General features: G+C 35.9%; 1 long non-coding RNA gene across 1 annotated transcript; it reads right to left on the reverse strand.

Moving 5' to 3' along the window:
- Window positions 1-1,444: 1,444 nt before the first annotated feature.
- Window positions 1,445-9,167, reverse strand: LOC113321453. The gene is made up of 5 exons (XR_003346666.1): window positions 8,595-9,167; window positions 2,824-3,236; window positions 2,497-2,681; window positions 2,312-2,347; window positions 1,445-1,845 (listed from the first exon to the last, which is right to left on the reverse strand). It is a non-coding gene; the product is annotated as an uncharacterized LOC113321453 (long non-coding RNA).
- Between the last annotated feature and the right edge of the window lie 11,554 nt (window positions 9,168-20,721).

Genomic DNA, 20,721 nt, shown 5'->3' on the forward strand with positions numbered 1-20,721 from the left:
TGGTGATGCATGTAATGATCTAAAAATATGAGGGGGGTTAAGATATGGTCGTGCATTGAGCATGTCTGAATCCTTTCAGCTGGATATTGACATTGATAAATAAATTAAGTTGATCACTTTGTCACTTTCTCTGGATATGGTTGAAGGCTCCTACCTATTCAATTACAGATTAAATTCTAAATTCCCATCGTCCGCCATTTTTTTCCTTTAGTCTGACCATATTGCATACATAAATGTTACAAGCACATCTCAACCAGTTTGAATAGTTTGATGGCAGCTATGTCCATCTATCATCTATCACAGATCGAATCGTACAGATTGTATCCAGTATTACTGTAAACTATGAATACCCATTATATTTTTTAATGTAAATGAAAGTGCTCACAGTATATGTAGAATCCAGTGGTTTCAATCGGGAAACAATGATATGACATTTTTCCACACGAAAGCAACCATGTACTACACCATTTTTCCGGAATAGCAACAGCTGCTGCAGTTACAAAAGGGACTTGCAATAGCAGCAAGAAGTTGCGAAACGTGGCGTTGCATATTTTTTTGCAACAAATCTATAGCCGTTGCGAACTTTCTTCGCAATGGTTTTCGGTTCACCCAAGTGTTTTTCCCTGACTTTGCAACAGTTTTGGCTGTTGCGAAAAGGTTTAGCAACAGTTGACTGATGTTGCTATATTATTGTCGCAACATCCTGAAGCAGTTGCGAAATTTATACCTAAAAAAACTTAGAACGGCTAAACTTAGCCGGAGCGGGATTTATTATTCTAGTTCTAAATTTAGCAACAGTTTTCGGCCGTTGCTAAATTTTTGCAACATGAAAAAAATAGTCAAGTCAACTTGTCATTGACTCAGTCAAGAGTTCCCTGTAACGTTTTCAAGCCAAATTCAGGCCAAATCCAGGCTACTGAGAGTCACATTGAATGCGCACTAAACAACAAGGTCTTCCACTTGAACAATTTATTCAGGCCAATAACATACAATCAATATATGAATTTCAGTTTCTAAACTCATACACTTTAGCACCCGCAGAATCCTTTCCAAATGCTTCAATCAATGCATCTGTGTTTGCTGGGGGAGTACCTACATCTTGCAAATCTTTGATCAGTTTTTGCTTCTTCTGAATCTCAGCCTGCGGTACAGAGTACAAAATTTTGGATTCATAAATCACGATAAATAGTATATGTATAATTTCAGAAATGATAGAAATGGAAAATAAGTTGACTTACAAAGTATGGTTCTGCACTAGGTAAAATTCCCCCACCCTCTTGTGCATCAGCATCTTCGTCATTGTCCTCTGCAACTATGAAGTGCACATTGAACAAAGAAGCCTTCCATCTAAACAGTATATTCAAGCGAGTTTCAGGGTAACCATATTACAATAACTATTAATTTTCACAGGATTTCATACTTCAATGTTTGTGTAGTGAAAAGGTTCGGTAGACATCTATAGATTCATTTGCTTATGAGAATACAACTGCACTACATTTGAACATAAGTTATTGTGTTTTTTGAATAACTTATGAGGTTCACTAGATAGATATAGATTTAGCATAGCCCTACATAGGCTATAAGCTACCATCAATAAACAACAACAAATGTTGTGTTTTTCTTTAACGGACACCACACAAGCTCTTAATCATTCAACCACATAATACCACAAACTTAAACGAAGTGTCTTCTTTATTCACTTTTGCTCAGTTGCACATTATCGCAGTTTACCCTCAAAGACATCTAAGCATCACTCCCCACACGTACAGCCTTCAAGTTGCCATGCTTTAAGTTCCTTGTACACTTCCAAGTATGCTCATTCTCCAAACTCTTAGAAAAACACAACTGAAAGATAGTCATCATGTATACATTGTGAACACAACCATAAGGTGACCTTTCAATATTCTATTTTGTAGTTTCGAAAGCATGTTCATAGTGTTCATTGATAATAGAAGTATATAATTTATCCTTAATTATGAAGTTAACACAAGTAAGCTAACAAACAAAAATTTACTTAGCAGGTTCTTCAAAGGGTTACTTACACTCACCACTGAATTTCACAAAGTCCAACAAGTGAGACATAAGGTAAACATAGTGCGAACATCGTACACTACAACAAAATTGAGTACTATATTTATTACACTTTCGCAGTACCACATTTATCACACTCAGTTCGCAATAACGAAGTTCAGATTCCCACAACTTTAACACATAACACACAATTATGAAGGCCAATTCAACTTATAATTCATATACATTAGACAACCTTGAAGGAAAAAGTATCCCCATAAGTCATCTCATTAATTATTACCTGAAGCAGAATGCGTACTTGTTCCAGCTCAAATTCCTACAAGAACAACATAATCTAAATTAGGAAAATAAAATAAAATAAATAGTAAAAGTAAATGAATATAGAATATTGATACAAAAAAGAAATATATTTTTGTGTGTTGCTGGTGAGGGTGGGGGAAAGAGATACAAAAATAAAACAGTAACCTGCCCCTGGAGAGCCTCTTTTAAATGAGACACAAGTGTCGTTCTAGATGATTCAGCAGATGTCATCCGTTTAATGCACAAAATCAGGATGATTTAGAAACAAATTATCAATGGATCCTGATCAAATGGCTGGTATATCCGCAAACATCTTCCATATCCTCCGTGTTCAGTACATGGAAAAATACCTAATGTAAATTATTGCATTCCAAGATACTAACATTAAGACTTTGAATTTAAAAATAAAAAACCAAAATCAATTGTAATCCTACTTCTCCGTAAACAATATTGTGGCTCGTATCATATATTAGGAAGATAAACTACACATACCTTGAATTAGGGCACATCCAATCACCATCTCTTCCGCTACCACTACCTCCATGATCTCCCCCACCAAGATACCCTTCCCAATCTCCTCCTCCTTAGTATCCACCACCACCATATGCCAAACATGTTACTTTGTTACTAAGAAATCTCTTGTTTCTTTTTGATCCCCCCACCTTGATATCCATCACCAAGACACCCTCCCTGATCTCCTCCTCCTTGGTATCCACCACCACCACCTGCCAAACAATCCACAATACTTATGTTTCTTTATTACTAGAAATCTCTTGTTTCTTTATTACTAACAAAGCAAATAGAAGCTTATTGGTTCATTCTGGGTCGCCAAGCGATGTTCGAACTCCTCTCTAACCTCGCCAAGAAACGATTCCATCAGCTGTATGAGCATATAATAGTGTTATCTGTCAAGTAAGAACCAACAGAGAGTTAGTGGGATCAATGGATGGATGGTTGAATTTAAAAACATGAGAACTTCCAGTCAAGATGGAGCACCTATACCATTAAATGTTGTGTCAGCTTTCAAACAATAATCAATCGAAGTATAGTAATCAAAAATGTAGTTAACAAGACTAAGATGTACAACTCAAATACATCTCCATGAGCACTGCCAGACTAAGATGTACAACTGAAATGATAATTACAAAGGAACTCTGGAAAATCATGAGGTTTGTAACTATGGAAAATCATGAGGAGGCACCAGTGATAAGAATGTAAATGCTACATTTTATACCCATATTTATATTATCTAGGATACAATATTTTAGTTGCTAATACTATTTTAATGCTTTTGTAGAAACTACAAGTGAATTCGATCATCCAGCGAATAAACAGCAAAATGTGAGACTTAATGGTGTTTGCGACGAAAATTGCAAAATGTGGTTGGCCTGGTACTTCCATATATCAACAACCACAATGTTGAAATGTGGTTGGCCTGGTATTTCCATATATCAGCAATCACAATGATGAAACGTGGTTGGCCTGGTATTTCCATGTACCAGCAACCACAATGATGAAATGGGGTTGGCCTGGTATTTCCATGTACCAGCAACCACAATGATCAAATATATTGGCCTGGTATTTTTATATATCAGCAGCACTTATTATGCTGGCCTGGTATTTCTATATATCGGCAACACTTATTATGTTGGCCTGGTATTTCTATATATCAGCAACACTTATTATGTTGGCATGGTATCTCCATATATATCAGCATCATAGAATTATTTCACAGCCGAGGTCATAATGGGCAGACAAGTTTTAATTTGCTCTTCAATTAATGCACGGTGAAGCGAGTCGACGTCAACACACTAATGCCACCTAAGATTGGTCAAGAGTGATTTTATTGTTGTTAGCATAAGAATGGAAGAATATCACCTCCATGACCACGTGCAAATGAAGTGCAAATGAAGAAAAAGGAAAGATTAATAGATCTTGTCCTTACATAAGTTCTCTTGCTATATATATATATATATATATAAAGAATCTGAAGGAATGTTTGAGATCAAATGACGTCATTTGTGAAAATACAGTTAAGGTGGGCCCAGCACATGCAAGAAAATATCATGCTTTTTAAATGAAATTAATTCATTTCCTTGGTGGTTTCATATACTATGGAAAATGGAGATTCGCTGATACTTTACAATGTTTCGTCATATTATGACACGCGGCACAATATTATTGGGCAGATTGTATTTCATGACATGTGGAAGACTTCTATTGGGAGGTGATGTGGCGACGACGTGAATTCATCTGTGGGCTATATTTATGTGTTGTTTCAAAATGAAAATGGAGGGCACCCGGCCACAGTGCCGCAACAAAAAAAAGGGTTTGGAGTTTTGTTTTCATTTTTCCATTTTGTTTTTGGCTTTTGAGAGAGCCATGGCTAACTAGAGCCATGTAGGGTGTAGATAGAAGCCAATTTATGATATTTCTAATAATGATTTGATTGAATAGTGATTTTCTCTTCATATAGCTTGGCGTTTAATTGCTCATGTGATTTTCTTGATTATTTATGCTTTTCAATTGATATTTCGTGCTTTGATAAAATCACTGACGTGATATGCTTTAGGATTGATAGGTAATGCTTTAGAATCACTACCCATGAAGCGAAGGAGATTACAGCGGAGAAACTATATATTATAATTTAATATACCATCTTCCGAGACATGAGATTGAGTTCGATATTTGTCTTGAGTAATAAAAAGAGATCAGTAGAGTTTTATATGATTGAATTGGTGGAAATCGAAGACCCTAATAACCCTTTAATTTTCTTGGTTACGTCTTTTTTATTTTTATTTCATCTTGTTTGAATTTCTGAAAAATTCTTAAAAAATCATCTTGTTAATTATTCAGTTTTGGTATTAGTTGGTAGAGTATTTCACACTCCTCGTGGGAACGACCTGTACTTGCCATTGTCTACTAGTTAGACGTTGTGCGCTTGCAGTATATTATTGTAGGTTTCCAAGCCTACCAAGTTTTTGGCGCCGTTGCCGGGGAGTGGTAGCAAAATACTCACTAGTTGATATCAACGTATATAGCTTATTTTTAATTTTTGTACATAATTTATTTTTATTTTCCTTTTAGATTTCTTTTAGTTCTTTTTATGCAGTTTGTTTGATTTTTTTTTTAGGTACTTTAATTTGAAGTGCGGGAGAAAAGAAAGTATGCACTCGCAAAACATTTACAAGAGCCACTTGGAAGATCCATTAGAGGTTTGCTTAGCTCATTTGGGTATGATTTTGATGATGATAGTGTTATTTGTGAAGTCAATGCCTTATTAGACTCCACACCACTGCTAGACACTAATAAATGGAAGCCTAAACTAGAACCTCTAGTTCTGTCCGAATCTCGACTAGTTCAATCAGTGGAGAATGCTCCTACCTTGACCCTTAAGCCATTAAGTTCTGAATTTTTTCGTTTTGATGATATTCATAATGAAACCGTTTTAGATGATAATGGGTGTAAGAGTCGTGATATTATTGCTTCATTGAGGCCTTGTTCAGCGAGTGAATTTGAAAAAATATCAGTTGTGGAAGTTATTTCCGCTGACTTAGAACCAGATTTAGGGAGTACAATAACTGTTCAATTCTTTAGACAATCTTTAGTAATCATCTGCGAACCTGATTTACTTCATATTCAAGGTTCGAATTATGCTTTAAATAAGATTGACTTCAGTTTTATCTCTCTGGGTATTAATCTATCTTATTGTAGGTTCATGTTTTCAACTAATCAAATTAGTTGGGTTGATCCCCAACTCTTCCGGCTTTATATATATAATTCGAAGCTTACCTTGGGGTACCGAATCCACATTGTTTGAGAACGTGCTACTGGCAAGTCAAGAAACAAATACATTTCGCTTCATGGGAGTCAACCCATCAGATTTGTTCCCTGCACTCTATCTTTTATTTTTAGTTCTTTAGTTTTTGCATATGTATTTTAGAATTTCCCACCTTAATTTCTACATTGGATGACTCAATTACATTGAGGACAATGTAATGTTTAAGTATGGGGGAGTGGCGCTTTTGTTAGGATTTTTCTTTAAAAGAAACAAAAAAATCTATTGCATAATATCTCTGTTTTGCTCGAGGACTAGCAAAATATAAGTGTGGGGGTGTTGATAAGCATGTGAATGCTACATTTTATACCCATATTTATATTATCTTGGATATAATATTTTAGTTGATAATACTATTTTAGTGCTTTTGTAGAAAGTACAAGTGAATTCGATCATCCAGCGAATAAACAGCAAAATGTGAGACTTAATGGTGTTTGCGACGAAAATTGCAAAATGTGGTTGGCCTGGTACTTCCATATATCAGCAACCACAATGCTGAAATGTGGTTGGCCTGGTATTTCCATATATCAGCAATCACAATGATGAAACGTGGTTGGCCTGGTATTTCCATGTATCAGCAACCACAATGATGAAATGAGGTTGGCCTGGTATTTCCATGTATCAGCAACCACAATGATCAAATATATTGGCCTGGTATTTCTATATATCAGCAGCACTTATTATGTTGGCCTGGTATTTCTATATATCAGCAGCACTTATTATGTTGGCCTGGTATCTCCATATATATCAGCAGCATGGAATTATTTCACAGCCGAGGTCATAATGGGCAGACAAGTTTTAATTTGCTCTTCAATTAATGCATGGTGAAACGAGTCGACGTCAGCACACTAATGCCACCTAAGATTGGTCAAGAGTGATTTTATTATTGTTAGCATAAGAATGGAAGAATATCACCTCCATGACCACGTGCAAATGAAGTGCAAATGAAGAAAAAGGAAAGATTAACATATCTTGTCCTTACATAAGTTCTCTTGCTATATATATATAAAGAATCTGAAGGAATGTTTGAGACCAAATGACGTCATTTGTGAAAATACAGTTAAGGTGGGCCCAACACATGCAAGAAAATATCATGCTTTTTAAATGAAATTAATTCATTTCCTTGGTGGTTTCATATACTATGGAAAGTGGAGATTCGCTGATACTTTACAATGTTTCGTCATATTATGACACGCGGCACAATATTATTGGGAAGATTGTATTTCATGACATGTGGAAGACTTCTATTGGGAGGTGATGTGGCGACGACGTGAATTCATCTGTGGGCTATATTTATGTGTTGTTTCAAAATGAAAATGGGGGGCACCCGGCCACAGTGCCGCAACAAAAAAAGGGGTTTGGAGTTTTGTTTTCATTTTTCCATTTTGTTTTTGGCTTTTGAGAAAGCCAAGGCTAACTAGAGCCATGTAGGGTTTAGATAGAAGCCAATTTATTTATATGAACTCTATGATGATATTTTTAATAATGATTTGATTGAATAGTGATTTTCTCTTCATATAGCTTGGCATTTAATTGCTCATGTGATTTTCTTGAATATTTATGCTTTTCAATTGATATTTCGTGCTTTAATAAAATCATTGACGTGATATGCTTTAGGATTGATAGGTAATGCTTTAGAATCACTACCCATGAAGCGAAGGAGATTACAGCGGAGAAACTATATATTATAATTTAATATACCATCTTCCGAGACATGAGATTAAGTTCGATATTTGTCTTGAGTAATAAATAGAGATTAGTAGAGTTTTATATGATTGAATTGTGGAAATCGAAGACCCTAATAACCCTTTCATTTTCTTGGTTACGTCTTTGTTATTTTTATTTCATCTTGTTTGAATTTCTGAAAAATCCTTAAAAGATCATCTTGTTAATTATTCAGTTTTGGTATTAGTTGGTAGAGTATTTCACACTCCTCGTGGGAACGACCTGTACTTGCCATTGTCTACTAGTTAGACGCTGTGCACTTGCAGTATATTATTGTAGGTTTCCGAGCCTACCAACCAGCAGGACACGAGGTGTGCCTTCTTAGAGAAGGTGAACATGTTCGATGAACTGGGCATTTCCAATATTTCTCACGTATATCTCCATGAACATAAACAAATCTACAAGCAAGAGCCTATGCTGAAGCCAAACAAACTGACCTCAAGTGTAATAGGGGTATGATCGATACTCAATCTTATGATAAAATAAATCCTAGCATGTATTGAACCATCTCATAACTTAAAATATATGAAGATTTTTTGTTTTTGGTAAGCCAGAAGTGGAACTTGTTATTCAAATCTGTTGGTGTGTCCCATTCAATGACAAAACACTATAAGCAAGCAAACAAAAGATGTGTTCATCAAAAATTGTAGTATAACGAAACTGAAATATACGTAGTTGATGAACTGCTATTTCTATATACCTCAAACTGCAGGTTTGGTATTTAGATTAATCAACTTCTATACCATTATAAGTAAATCCATTGGTGAGCTAAGTATACACACCCATTCATACAAATTTCTGGAATTAACAACTGCAAACAACAATCAATTGAACCATCAATCTCAAAAAAAAAAAATCCCATTTGATAAATCCCTAAAATTCACACCAGCATCAATCAAAGCAAAAACAAAATTAGGGTTTCCCTTACCAACAACATACCAACGAAGAGATATAATCTTGAGTTTCGGTACAATTACTAATTGCTTTAGACAACATACAATTACTCTCGAATATTGTTGGTGCTCCTCATTGACTGTTCTTCATCGATTCACAACAAATCCTCAAAAACTGATCTGCTGATGGATTTTGTTAATGATGAGCATCGAGAAGAGCTGATGAATCTTCGTTTTCAGCTGGTGTTGATGAAGAGAATAGAGAAGAGCTGATGTTATTGATTGATTTTTTCGATGGATCTTCGATTTCATTTGTGTTTATGAAGAGAATAGAGATGAGGCCAAATGAGAGAGAGAGGGAGGCGCTGGTCCTGGTAGATAAAGAAGAAGATAAGGTAGGGGTGGATTTTAGATATATGACAAGGAAAAAGGGTGGAATAATCTTTCTCATGTAAAACGATTTTACATATCTGGGCTAAAAAATAAGACTAGTGTTCCCACCCACGCAACCGGTTCACACGCGTATAATGTTGGTGTTACCTTGCACACAAGCAGGACGCACATGTGTTATGGTCAGCCGTTGTGAATCGCAGCACCGCTAAAAAATTCGCAACTGCGTAAGAGGTGTTGCAAAATTCTGTTGCTAATCGGGAAAAATGGTGTAGTGATATATACCCTGCAGTTGTGACAACATTCAACAATTGCAAGATCAACAAAACAACTAGGTCAGTGATAAAGATCAGGTAATTAGAATTATCCTTGATCAGTACACGACACAAAGCAAAACCATAGATGAGGATCTCTTTCCAAATATTACACCCAGACTAACAGCAAGACAATGTACCAAGCTCATGGAATAGGTGACTACAACGGAAATCAAACTTGCTTTATTTTCCATTAACTCTGAATGTGGTCTTGGACCTGACAGATATACTAGCAATTTTTTAAAGGTTTTTTTGGGAAACCACACCCCATCGATTAGTAGTTATGGTATGCATCTTTTTTAGCACCTTAAACATCATCCCCTCATCCTCATGAATCACATTAACATCACCCTAATCCCCAAAATTGACCATCCATCAAAACCATCCCAATTCAGACCGGCCGGCCTTTGCAGTGTAACATATAAAGTGATTTCCAAAATCTTGGTAAATCGCATAACCCTCTTTTCCCATTCCCCATAAGCCCATATCAAAGTGCCTTTGCCCCTCAAAGATCAATACATGATAACATAACAATTTCTGGAGAAATATTCCATTACATAAAAGCCTATGCACTCACGAAGGATCCAAAGTAGCATTTAAAATTGACATTAAAAAAGCATATGATATATTAGACTGGGGATTCATCAAAAAAACATTTACCAAAATGGGATTTCCAATCATATTCGTAGATTATATAATATTATGTATAACTAAGGTTACTCACTCAATCAACATCAATGGTACCCCATACAGATATATCGCCCCAACGAGAAGCATTCGACAAGGAGATCCTCTCTCTTCCTATATCTTTATAATATGTGCAGAAATCCTATCGACAAATCTCGACAATCTGAAAGTCCAAAATCTTGTAAAAAGGTTAAGCATCTTTCAAAAAGCTCCACCTATTTTACATTTAATGTATGCAGGGGGCATCTCATAAAATCAACAACCACTTCAAGATGATTCTTCTGTCCTAAAGTTCCTCAGTCGGCCAAGAAATCAACACAACAAAATCTATAATAATTCACCATCTAAGACTGCAACAACATAGGTGGGCGCTCTTACCAATTTTTGGATGTGCCAACCTCATTGACCCCATCGATATATCTAGGAGTTCAGTTCAAACAAGGAAGAACCTCGAGTCACATTTTCGATCCGTTGCTTTAACGTCTGGAAAGAAAGGCTCAAGGAGGGGTGACCAAATGCTCAAACAGGAAGGTTGGTCTCATTAAAACTTCCTTAATTCCTACATCAAACCACCTTATGCAAACACAACTGTTCCTCACACATGTACACAAGCAGATAGTTGACTTCAAACCAGTCGTATCTCTGACAAGAAATTTGTGTCGAAACTCTCAGAATTACGGTTGGTATCGACTCTCTCAAAGCTGGTCGTAATTCCTCCTGTACACTTTCGTACTTCGCCATTTTGGTCGTAACGTATTCATCCGACGTCCGATTGACCTCATTCTTTCTGGGCTGCATTCGTATCATCGTCCTATACAAGATATAAATGAGAAAATCTTCATATCTCTTCATCTCCATTTATGGTTGCTTGGAATCAACCATAACTTCTCATAAACGTTTAGTGGAAATTAACTTGGTATACAATTGGCTTTTTGATACTTATTACCAACCGTAAATTCTCATGTAACTTGTTTCCAAGAGTTGTCTTTGCACCTTCCAATTTGTTCTTTTCATGCCGTAATTAACTCCTTTCCTCTTCTTAGCACCTTTTAACACCATTTCAATTGATTTCAGATGATTCACCTAAGGAAACATATAAAATAAAAAAAAGGAGCAATACAAGGATAATATGAAAGAATCACGACAACTATTAGTATGGATTTACATTATAATTATGTAAACCAAGCACCTATCAAATAGGCGCATACTATGCATGTTGTAAAAAATAGCGAAGCATACAAGGGAGCAAAATTTTGCAGCTCTACTTATTTCAATTGCAACATTCTAAAATCCATGCCAAACTATATACCACAAAATTCGTGGTGAAACAACAAAAGAAATCTTATTTTCTACGCTATCCAAAATAACGCGAAAAAAATCTTTGGTTATTCGACTAACGAGGAAAATAACAGACGTCCCAAAAATCAACTACTTGGCTAAATTCGGAAATCGAGTAATATCACAAATTTAAGTAATTTTAAATACGTATCTATTTGGGCATCTTTTCGTATACGCCAACCTTAGCATACACAAGACACGACGGTTGTCTAACTTCTCCTTTGACAACTCCTAACAACATAAGAAATCAAGTTAGGTATATATACACAGAGTATATAAGTACTTAGAAATATCTAACTAAACAACTTTAGGGTAGAAGAAAATTACCCTTCATTGTCGCTCCGTCTCTATATACCGACAACGCAGAGCTATTCGTGTTAATAACGAATCATATACTTAATTATCGGCTCACTTTAATAAACACTACGATATGGGCATGAACGATCATATATTGTTTCTGAACAAGGTTAACAAGACACAAGTGATGCGATAAATAGGAATTAAATTCCCTTGTTTTATGTCTTTTTTCGCTTACAATGAACCCTTATATGGGTATTTATAGTAGTACGATTTAAGTGGTAGAACCAGCTCTCGACGCATATAATGATAGGATTTATAAGATCTACAATATGTGTAATACAAATGATATCGTTGATAGTATATTTATCCATTTCCCCTATGTCAAGAGTAATTCCATCTGGTCAACGAGTCTACTTCATCCAAGGATGGTAGAATTATCCATTAAATATATTATTTCATAACAATATTTAAAACTTAAACTTAAGTTTGGTACGTTTGAATATATTAATAACTTATTAATTTATCGATAAATTAATATTTCGCCACAATTGATATAGTTTAGCTGTCTCTTAGGGAAATTTCTGTGGCAGTCAAAAAAACAAAATATCTGTTGAGCCGGGTGGATAAGCAAAAGATATTTGTTGAGACGGGTGGATGAGAAAACGAGCTTTTGCACTATGGGAAAGAAGTGGACGGGGAAGATTAAACGCGCGGACGAAGCGGAGCCGCTGGCAGTTGTCGGAAAAACGCTGACCGGCGTGGTAAAACCGCTGGCGGGTAAACTAAGACCGTGAACCGCTGCTTTTAAACAGTTACCGGAACGGCTAGTTTCTACCTCCATAAATATAGCTCGGGTTTGATTTCAAAAATTCACAAAAATCTTTCATCCGATCAATCTTTCTTAATTTCAATTGCTTTCAATTTTCAACCATGAATCCTGATTTTGGTTTTTCTGAGAAATATATGGATTAATGAATGTGAATGAAGTTTTGTATGAAGAAGAGTAAGAAATGTATATGGAATTTTTGCGTCAAATAGATGAAGATGCAATTCAAGATAAAAGGATGCAAAATTCTATATTGCAGTTACAAACATGGATGATACCAAATCCATTAGAGCCACATGAAGTTATGACTAGAAGATGGACGCGACGAGATCGGTATTTTTACCACGATCAACTGATGCATGATTATTTTAATCATGATTGTGTCTATTCCGCTGAAGATTTTCAACACCGATTTCATATGGGCCGCAACTTGATGCAAAGGATTATTGCCGAGCTTTTTTAGGTACAACCTTTATTTAATTATCAGTATGATGCACGACATGTACGAGGCTTCAGTCCCGAACAAAAGGTCAATGCGGCCCTCCATATACTATGTTACGGGGTAACAACGGATTCTACGGATGATTATGTTAGAGCGTAGCTCGGTTGAACCCACCAAGCGTTGGTATGTCAAGTTTGGTTGTCATATTTTAGTGACTCAAAACTCATCTAAAGTCGCTTGATTGTATATTAGAGTCAACTTCGTTTAGGTTAGACTAGAAAGTATAGGAATATTGAGACATACAAGTATTACTACGAAAACCTGAAGAAAGTGAAGAAGAAGCAAACTACAACGACAACATCATCCTTTCTTTTGAGGTTAGTAATATGGACTTGAATTGTATCATTCCTAACTTATCTTTCAAGTCGTGCTAAATTGAAAGCATAACTGCGAAGCTGTATATACTACACATATTTTATGATACTCTAGTGATGTTACATGGTCATGATTGTATGATCATAGTATTGGGGAATTAGACTACGAAGTATAACACTTATCTTTTGAACTTCGTAGATATGACATCGACATAATCTTGTATATACTGTTATGATTATGTGAATGGGTTACGGTGAAGATTTCATCTTAGGAAACAATGTTTTACATTTGTTTAAAGGAAGTACATTCATGAAATGGTTTTATGAATCGAAAGGGAAATCGCTAGGCTTATTGGTACTGCTATTCATTGCAAATCTTTGGATTACCAATATGTGCGAGATGGTAGAACCGATAGTAACTTTGTTATGTATCTTGGTATAACTAATCACAATGTCTGACTAATGATTTGGTATGACTAGTTTTTATTAATTAGTATAACCGATCCTAAGTAATCACCATGAGTGGTATGATCGATATTTGTAATTGGTGTGACTGGTCCTAGTAATTGGTGTGACCGATCACAAAAGCTTGTGTAGTCGATCCTTGTAATTAGTGTAACTGATCCTAATGACTGGTGTGAGCGATCACAAGTATATAAGATAGTACTGGTACCTACCTGATTACTTTTATAAAGTAACTGGTGTAATCGGTCTTGGTAATTGGTGTGACCGATCACAAGAGGGTGTGCAACCGATCTTGGTAATTGGTATAACCGATCCTACCTTATTATTTTTATTGGGTAATATCGATTCCTACCTGATAACTTTTATAAGGTAGAACCGATTCCCTTGAACTTCAAGATGTCATCATACTTCGAACACGTTCAGTAACTCTTATCATTTATTTTTCAAAGATATTCCTTAGTACTCAAGGAGATCCTATACCGAAATAAATTGAGAATCTTTTAATTAAGGCTTTTGGTTTTATATGCTTTAGTTACCAGCAATTAAATGCATATATCTAGAGAATAAAAATTAATAATGTGCATTTACTAATTGGAGATTTTCTATTAAAAGGTTTCATAAATTTTGGAGAAGCATTTATATTGGAATTAGGAAAACTGAATTTTGTTATTCATTGGATATCTTGAAAATATTTTCGGTTTTGGAAATCCTTGGTGTCCAAGCATCCTTGGTCTATAAATACCTAAGTTTACATTCTAGCAAACTATCTTAAGACCCAGGCAAACTTCATTTTTTTTTTTCTGGCGGAGCCGTCTAATCGGAGAGGAAAGTATCCTAATTAGTTGAAATCTCTTATGACCGCTCGTTTAAAGACTTTAGTGGGATCAAGAAGCTCTACGAGTACCGTTGGTGGGAAACTAGATAATTGCAGTGTTATTAGTTTTCAATTGATTTGATTGACTAACGGTTGTTGAAACTTTGATTGTACCTAGTTTGTTTATTGTTGAGAATCTTCTCTTATGATATAAGATTCACTCAAACTAGATCGAAGTATCGACGGGATCTTTAGAAATGTTTGTAGATCTAAAGAAATCTTGTGATAATCCATTGTTAACAGACTCCGCTCTACGTGTGATTGATCACAAGAGATTCAAGTGGTGTTGTGCAGGTGTTTATTGAAGATTAAAGAAGATTTGAAGACAAAGAATATTTATTATTTGGTTCTCTTATCTTTGGGTGTGCACGAACCTTGATCGGCTGGGATCCAATTAGAATCGGATTTATTCGATTGATTAGTTGCGTGAGATCGGCATCGCTTTATATTTTATTTTTGGAATCCATATCGATTGATTGGGAATCTAATTGTCATAAACATCCCATAATTTTTATGTTAAGGGCACCCATTGGTCCGTTTGGGTCACCCTGTTAGTGGGGTTAGTTTTGTCTGTTATTTTGTTTTGTGTCAACCACACGTGTTGTGCACGAGAGTCTCGTGAAGATGTGATTATAGTCTGTAACTGACTCTTTCTGAGTCATGAAGAATTGTTAATCAAATTTGCTTTCTCTCCTACTAATTTCTGTTCTCCCTAGTCCAATCTCTATCCTTAGAGATTCAGAGTTGTCTCTGTGTTAATTTGTAGTGTAGATCACTAAAATTGGTATCAGAACACTCGATCTGAGTGCTCATGTGTATCCATAGTGACCCAAAAAGAGTTTGATGCCCTAAACAAAAGAGTTAATGAATTATCCAAGGAACAGAGTGAGGGTTTCAAAAATTTGAGTAAAAAGTTGGATGAATCTCAGAATACGGTATCTCCAGCACTTCTAGCAGGATTGGGAAGTTTGTTTGAGACTCGGTTGGCTTCGCTAGAGGAAAAAATTCTAAACCAATAACGTTCAGGTGAAGGAATACTGAAAACCCCAGTCAAGCCAACAACTCATTCAGATGGAAAGGGTGTTGATCCTAAAGGTAACAAACATATTCTCAGTAATCCGATTTCACATTCTCATAAACCCAAAATAGAGTTTCCTAGATTTGATGGGAATAACCCTAGATCTTGGATTCGAAAATGCAATAAATTCTTTAAGCTACATCTTTTGGACGAAGAGCAGAAGTAGTGATGGCCTCGTTATATCTAGATGGTAAATCTGATGTGTGGTATCAAGACTACCAGGTGGGTATGGATTTGATATTATGGGAGGAATTTTGTGCTAATTTGAACTCTAGGCTTCAAGAATTAGGCCATGATTATATAATTGGTGAATTCAACAAATTATTTCAAGAGGGTATTGTACTTGAATATCAAGAACTCTTTGAGGAGCTTAAGGCCCTCACGATAGCCAAGAACCATTACCTCACTGAATCATATTTCACATCTAGCTTTGCTATGTGGATTAAAGGATGAGATTAGGATGGAAGTTCAAATACACTCCCCATCCACTATGGATCAGGAAATCCATTTGACCAAAATGCAAGAAGCCTTGCTAGAGAAAACAACCAAGAAGGCTAAGTTTGTCTCCAAACTTCCTCCACTATCAATGGGTGGGAGCAGTTCTAGAATCTTTGTGACTACTCCTAAATCAAATTCTCCATCTCCTAGAGAAAGCCAAAGTCCAGAAATACCCCTCATTAAAAAGTTAACATATGCTGAGATGAGGGCAAGAAGGGAGAAAGGACCATGCTATAACTGTGATGAAGTCTGTCGGAAGGGTCACAAATGTGCTAAACATCAACTCTATATGATATTGGAAGAAGAAGAAGAAGAAGAAGAAGAAGCAACTAACTCTGAAGTGGAATCACCAAAAAGTGTCCCGCCGATACAAGAGCTAGAAGAAGAGGTGGAAATTTCCTTACATGCATCATCTGGTAATGTATCTCACAACACTATCAAAATTCAAGGAATTACTATGAACAAGAGGCCAATTACCATTCTGGTAGACATTAGAAGTACTCACAACTTCCTAGACCCTGAAGTGGCAAGGCTCAGTGGCACACTAATTGAACCCACTGCTGCTTGCAAGTTGTTGTAGCTGACGGCAATAAGGTATTGAGTGATGCTAAATTTCCACATTTTACTTGGAGCATGCAAGTTCATAAGTTTACTTCTGATGTAAGGCTCTTAGCTTTGGGTGGTTATGATATGGTGTTAGGGGTAGATTGAATGAGAAATGTCAGTCCAATTAAGTTTGATTTAAGCAATTAACTATCTCATTCATTAGAGATGTGAACAATATTGAGTTGACGGGTAGTAGTGAAGAAGTGCAGATTTCTTCTATGTCTGCTAAAGCTTGCCAGAAATTTATCAAGAAGAACACACATGGGGTTACGGGATAATTATTATGCATCACAGCTAAAGAAGTTAAACCCAAAATACCTGAAGTTCTTGAACCCTTACTATCTACATATTTCATTTTTTTTCAAGAACCAACATCCTTACCTCCTCAAAGGTCCCATGACCATCACATACCCTTACACCTTAATTCCACCCCTCCTAATCAGAGACCCTACATGATACCCTATGTACAGAAGGAGGTAGTAAAGAAGCTGGTACAAGTGATGTTCAAATATGGAGTTATAAAAAATGTGGGATGTTGTTGGTGTTGGTACTATTAACATGGTTAAAGATTTCTTTAGTTCTAGTCATATGCTGAAACAATTGAATCATAGTTTTATCTCTTTGATACCTAAGATTAATGCTCCTAAAAATGTTGTTGATTTTAGGCCCATTAGCTTGAGTAATGTAAGTTATAAAATTATCTCTAAATTATCGACCAGTAGGCTTAAATCTGTTATTGATAAATTCATTAGTCTCTTCCAGGATGCTTTTCTTTCTTCTAGACAAATGATTGATAACATTGTCATTGCACATGAAATTGTGGACGCACTTAGAAAGCACATGTCAATTCCGGTCTTACGGCTCTTAAGTTAGACATGTCAAAGGCTTTTGACAGAATTGAGTGACCTTTCCTAATGGCTATTCTTAAGCAATTAGGTTTTCATGAGCACTGGTGCACTATGATTTAGCAGTGTGTCACCATTGTCTCCACCTCTATACTTCTAAATGGCTCTCCGGGTGAGCAGTTCTTTCCAACAAAGGGTCTTAGACAGGGAGACCCCTTGTCACTACATCTGTTTATCATATGTATGTATGTTATGTCTAAAATGTTTATTAATGTTGAAGATAATAATGATACTCAAGGCACTAAAGTTACTAATAATTCTCATCTTGTTAGTCATCTTTTCTTTGCAGATAATTATTTGGTGTTTACTAAAGCTAGTGTCAAATGTGTTAGGAGCTTGGAAGGAATTCTTCAACAATTTTAGCAAATATTCAGGTCAGTCAATAAATTATGATAAGTCAGGGGTAGCTTTTAGCCCAAAGACGGATAATGGTGTTAAGAATAATGTTGTCAGTATCTTGAAGATTATAAAGCTATGACTGCAAGAAAAGTATTTAGGAGTGCCACTCTTAATTCAGAGAAACAAAATGGAAACTTTTGGTCACTTAGAATCTAGCTTTGAAAAAGGATTAGGAATGTGGAAAAGTAAACATGTTAATCAATCTGGTAAAACTTTTCTCATTCAGACTACTTTAAGAACTCTAGCAAATCAGCATCTTGTTGTTTTCCCAATGCCTAAAAGGTTAACTGATTGATTATACTCTATCCAGAGGAAGTTTTTCTGCAATAAGAAAGAAAACAATAGAGGCCTGTATTTTAGGGGATGAGACAATGTTGCAAAGCTAATTGTTCATGGTGGACTTAATATAAAGAAAACTGAATACCTTAACTCTGCTCTTTTGGCCAAACTTGCTTGGAAGATGTTAAAAGAATCTAATGCTTTATTGGTTCGTATTCGAAAACATAAAAACTTCCCAGAACACAACCCTCTGAATCTGGATCTTGGGTTTGGAGAGGTATATGTAGAGGCTTAGAGGTCATTAGGGAGAACTACTGTTGGGAGGTTGGAAATGGTAAGGACATCTCCATCTGAAAGGATAGGTGGGTACCGGGTAAAAATGGTTTGGTGAATTCACACTTTATGTCTGCCAATATTAGTACAGTAGATCAATTAATTGACCAAACTACTAATGATTGGAATGTCTCTATGCTGAATGCTCTATTTGATAATGAAACCGTTAAAAACATCTGCAAGATTAAGATCCCTTTGGAGGTTGTGGATGAACTTAGATGGACTCTAGCTTACAATGGTGAGTAGTCTGTTAAAACAGCTAATAGAGCTGTAACTGATAGAGTCTTTGTCTCGGTCCAGGGGAGCTTTAATTGGAAAGCATTTTGGAAACTCAATATGCCACCAAAAATTAAACATTTCCTATGGAAATGTGTTAATGATTGCCTTGTTGTGAATGGGAATATAGACAGGTATGTTCAACATGTTGATAAGAATTACCCTCTTTGTAACAATCATATTGAAACAGTAGATCATCTCATGCTAGATTGCAATGTAACTAAGGATATGTATGATGCTGTGAATAGTATCTTTGCAGGGATGTATAATGGTAGGAACCTAAAAGGTTGGATATAAACCTGGTGTGGGAATGGACCAGTCAATAGACAACTTAATTATGATTTTGTTGTGTGTACTGGTTTTATGCTATGGCATGCCTGGAAGTTAAGATGTGCAAAAGTATTTGACAATATGCAAGTGCAGGTAGATTTGTTTAAAAGACATGTGCAAAGTGACATTGAAGAATGGAATAGTATTCACATGCAGCAAAATACTAATAGTACTGGTGGTACACAGAGTAGAAGAACTGCAAGTTGGAGTCTACCAGAAAATGGATTTACAAAAATTAACTTTGATGGTTCCTTTCAAAAAGATTTCAATCTTATGGATGTGGTATAATAGATTTTTCTGATGCAGGAACATGTGTTGGAGCAACAATTATTCAAGCAGTATCTTGTGATGAAGAACAAGCATAGGTTGTAGCAGCATATGAAGCAATAAAGATGGCACAAGCGAAAAGAGTGCCAAAGCTGCACCTGGAAGGAGATATCTAAATGTAATAAATGCCATAAATGGAAGAGTAGGTTATGTTAGATGGACAAATAATACTATTATTAAGGATTGTAAGTTTTTATTGAGAACCTTTACCTCATGGGTCTGTACTCATGTTGTCAGAGATCCCAATAGCGTCGCTGATCATCTTGCAAAAAAGACTAGGACTGGTAGTTTAGCTACTGAGTTTTGGAATGGCAATGATATGCCAAGTGATGTAACTTCTCTTATAGGAGAAAAACATTGTATGATCTCTGTTTAAGTTTAATTCAAATCTCTGATCTTTCTTATTAAATATATATATATATTAAGATGTGCAAAAATATATTAAAAAAAAGGCGTTGGAGCCCAACTTGTTGCTAGGCTACCATCTAGGTTCTTGTAATAACTTTTCACTTTTTTTTATAATTAAAAATATAATACAAGTGTTAGATTTGTCGAAAAAAAATCTGGAGTTATAAAACCTAGCAACACCCCCTTCTCTTCACCTATCCTACTAGTCAAAAAGAAGGATGACAACTGGAGGTTCTTTGTAGATTACAGGAAGGTGAATGAGTTAACAGTGAAGGAACAGTACCCCATTCATGTTATTGAAGAGCTATTGGATGAACTGAAGGGTGCTAAGGTCTTCACCAAAATAGACTTGAGGGCAGGGTATCATCAGATCAGGGTTTACCCAACAGACACACAGAAGACTGCATTCAAGACACACCAAGGACACTATGAGTTCTTAGTAATGCCCTTTGGACTGAATAATGCCCCAGCCAGTTTTCAAGCTC

This window comes from Papaver somniferum, chromosome 11 (assembly GCF_003573695.1).
Source record: "Papaver somniferum cultivar HN1 chromosome 11, ASM357369v1, whole genome shotgun sequence".
NCBI classification, from domain to species: Eukaryota; Viridiplantae; Streptophyta; class Magnoliopsida; order Ranunculales; family Papaveraceae; genus Papaver; species Papaver somniferum.